The following is a 3,863-nucleotide window of genomic DNA, read 5'->3' on the forward strand; positions in this document are numbered from 1 at the left end:
AGGAAAGGGTGGAATGTGAGGCTAGCAAGGCAAGTGCCCACAGAAGGGAGGCAATAGTCAATTAGGTGATAACAGGAGAAATGCAAATTCTGATGTTTGCCTGTTGTCCAGGGAGCAAAGAATCAAGCTCCCCCTGGTAGCCTCTAGCAGGTTAAAGTTACAAGTAGTTTCTAGACAGTGCAGAGTCTGTACATTAGAACAAGGTAAATGCAGTTCCTCTTCAGCAGTTATCAGCAAGTATGTATAAAGAGAAGGTTCGATCTGTGAGGGCTTTATAGCAACCAACTTATATGCAAGATTCTTAATGGAAAGTCGAAGGCGTTTGTCCTTGAATAACTTCACTGTTCTCTTTAAAGGCCTGACTCTTGTCTTCTCTTGGTTTTCACTTGGCTTTAGGCTTTTAGTGTTAAGTAGGAGGTCCAATTTTATGAGCAGTTTGAAATACAATAATTAGGATATATGTCTGAAAATGGTGGAAAATAACAAATTCACCATTTGCAAAATGCCCAAAAAGCAGTCTCATCCTTTTCTGCTTGAGGCATTGTATGGATCAGCTTGTCAAAATTATTTGCAGGCTGCAAGATATGAGAGTGAAAGATGGTAGCTGTTAGGCAGAGGTTAATTGCCTGTATGCACTTACTGAGAATTTACAGTTTTATGCTGTCACATCACAAAGAATTGAGAACTGATGCTTCTGAAACTGAATTCCAGTCTTCTGAAAGCATTAAAAGTGTTTCGTGTTCATATCATGCATTATCTCACCTGCAATCAGCATGTAGTACCAGATATTTTGTGTTAGATGTTAAATTTTATTCCCCTGCTTGCTGACAATAACTTCTGAAGTGAATATTTGCTGTAGTAGCAACTTTTCTGCCCTTCTCCTTTCCAACATAGGCATTTTGCTCTAAAACTAGTCAGCTTTGTCTTCAACTCCTGGTGAGTGATGCTGTGGTCACTCCTGGAACAGTGACATCACACCAATGCTTTTGTATTTGAAAGAACTGCCAAAATATCAGGACTGCTCATCACTTGAATACTGGATTTAACAACTATACTGTGTCATCTTTATAGCAAATAGTCTATGGGGTGAAATGGGAGTGTTTTCAATATTTGACGTGATACTTTGAGATTATTGAGCAAAAGGCATGGATAAACAGGCTGCTGAGGATAATATCCTTGTTCATGCCTTCTGTGCTGTAACCAGAGCCCCTGGAGCTGACTTGTGCCTTGTCTGCTTTCTAAGCATTGCCACTTCTAAATGTTGTTACTATTTAAACTATCTGAAATTTCTGTAGTTGCCTATATTTTCTACGAGGCTCCCAACATGCTAAATCATGAAAGCTTAGCCTTGAAATTACTTTTAGGGACAGAAAAACCACCAAAGAAAGGTGATCCTTGGTCCTGACATGCTACAAAGATTTATGAGTCCATAATGATGCCGGACAGATCTAAGTTAAAATGCTTTTGAGTCAGAAATGTTTCTGTCACTTCCATCCATACTTAATGAATGCTTTTCATCTTGATAGAATCTGCTCTTGTGACTTCTCCATGTGAATAATAAATAAAATATATATGTTTTTGGAAGTGTTTGTACAGAAGTGCACAATAATCAGATTAAATCAGTACATTCATAATAAAGGTGACTTATCTTGGATATTAATTTTAAATCTGTCTTGTTAGACAGCCAAACTGAATCTCCACCTCTGAAATATTTAACCCATGGTTAAAGCATTTAAACCCTCATTTGACTTTTAATACCTGACATTGACCAGTTTTCAAAATGAAGTGGTATTTTTAGCCACTCAGTAATAATTCATCTTTTCCTGCTCTCTTGTGTATATCGCAGAGCAAGTATGGTATGGAATTGTCAGGCAAGGCCATATGTTAAACACGTGGCCTAAGTTTGTCAGTTAGGAACTTTTAGACATATTTTTAATATTAACAAAAGCCACAAACTCTGTGTGTGCAGTACTCAGTATCTTTTGTGACAGACTTAGTTGCTCCCTGACAGAGATATAGAAAAGTTCTGCTTGAGACAGTGGGAGTTGTGACCAGAAGAACTTTTATAATGGCTACATGTATGCAGTGGCTGTGGTTGGTGCCTCATAGCTTGCCCCAGGTTGTCATTAGCTTAGAGTAAGAATATTGATATGTTGTGCCCAATTTATTGTTACTCGTCAGAACTTTGAGAGGAACTTATAATTGCACAAACAGTAAGACAAGGTGAAATAGGGTGTGCAGACTTGTACATAGGGAGAATGCTTTGTCTGCCTACTTGGAACCAGGTGGCAGAGTTTGTACAGTCTGTGTGCATCCCTGCAAAATTATCGAGGAGGATGGATCGAAAGCTGTAGTAGAGAACAGTCCTTTGATGTTGGTCATGTGGCAAAACCCCTGCTTTCAAGGTCAGCCAGCTTTCACACTGGCTGGTCTGTGCCAGCAGCTGCATGAGATCTGTCCCCAGCTTGAGGACAGATCTCATCTTGGGGTACTCAAGAGGGTTGCAAGTTGCTGTGTTCAAAGTGGTCCTTTTGTCTTGTTTCCATCAAAGTGAGAATAGCTGCTTACTGTTGGGCTTTGGTTGAGTCACCAAAAGGCCTGGTTAGTCCTGGCTTGTCCTTGCCCTTAGTTCAAAGATGTGGCAGTTGGTAAGAGGACCTGCTTGTCATCTTGCTGGTTTCTATAGTCTCATGTTTGGGACTAAGTTCCTCTGGATGTACTGACAATATTGGCTGTTCCCTTCACCTCTGCCCTGTATCTGCCTCCCTCAGAGGCAGAAAATGTCAGTGGTGTTACGTCTTCTGTAAGTATTTTAGTTTTGCCTTCCAAGTTTAGACTGGCCCAGAGACATGAACATAGGAGAAGGAGTACACATGCTACAAAGATCCTTAAAACAGTAAAGCCCCACAGGTGTAGATGGAAAAGAAACAACAAAATGGAAGTTTTTCATTGATCTGTAGTGGGATCCCTTGAGGACAAGAGTGAAAAGGATTCTGTCTCCTTTGACCAGCCAAAGTGCTGCATGATCTTTATTCTGCTGTAATTGCATGGAATACTGCAAGGCAGTGGAAACTGGGGAAGGTCCTAATGGAAAATGAATGAGTTTTTTGGAACCATGACAGTAAATAGCAAAGAACTGGGTTAGAAACTGAGAAATAAAAGGTAATATCTAATGAAAAATTCCAGTGGCATTAAATGTTCTTATTCCCTTTATGCTTTCTATGGGCTTTGTTCTCTAACATTTGGGTAATATTACTAATGTGATTCTTCCCACTGAGCTGCTGTTCTGGTTAGCAGCATGATGCACATCCTGATGTTTGCAGGGTTAGAGGTCTTTGGTTTTGTTATGGAAGTCCAAATATGCTGTGTGGCTGGAATGTAATACCTTTTGTGCTTGTTTCACTAGAGCGACTTAAAAATAATGCAAAGAAACAGGTCAAGGCTGAACATAGAAGGTGAGGAGGGAACACAAAATTTCCCTGAAAAGTGGGAAATAAACAGCAGTTGTCTTTAGGTGTTACAAGTCTGTAGGGATTAGATAAATAAGCCTTTCCTTGTCACCCACTGAGAGAAGGAACTTCATCTTGAAACTGAAGAAGCTGTGGGCCCTCAGGGCTGCATCTTCAGATCTGCTCTTACCTTCCAATTTCCTTTGCTTCTTGAAATAGGAAGGTAGTGTAATTTGCTTCAGTCAGAGCTGATTTTTGCTGTTTGACACACATTGTCTGTCTGGATGTGTCACCTAAGAATAGGGAAAGGTATTGATATTTTTGGAATAGCTACTGTAGGATCATCTTGCGAAACACAGAGCCCTATCTATCTTGGTCAAGTGCAGAAACAGACTCCTCAAAACAGCTGCTACT

At 40.1% G+C, this 3,863-nt stretch overlaps 1 protein-coding gene across 1 annotated transcript in view; it reads left to right on the top strand.

The window, feature by feature from the left end:
* Positions 1-3,863, top strand: part of SMARCAL1 (SWI/SNF related, matrix associated, actin dependent regulator of chromatin, subfamily a-like 1) — a 35,493-nt gene that overhangs the window by 16,339 nt on the left and 15,291 nt on the right. The gene's annotated exons all lie outside the window — the stretch shown is intronic.

Source organism: Acanthisitta chloris, unplaced genomic scaffold (genome assembly GCF_000695815.1).
Source record: "Acanthisitta chloris isolate BGI_N310 unplaced genomic scaffold, ASM69581v1 scaffold14543, whole genome shotgun sequence".
In the NCBI taxonomy this organism is placed as follows: domain Eukaryota; kingdom Metazoa; phylum Chordata; class Aves; order Passeriformes; family Acanthisittidae; genus Acanthisitta; species Acanthisitta chloris.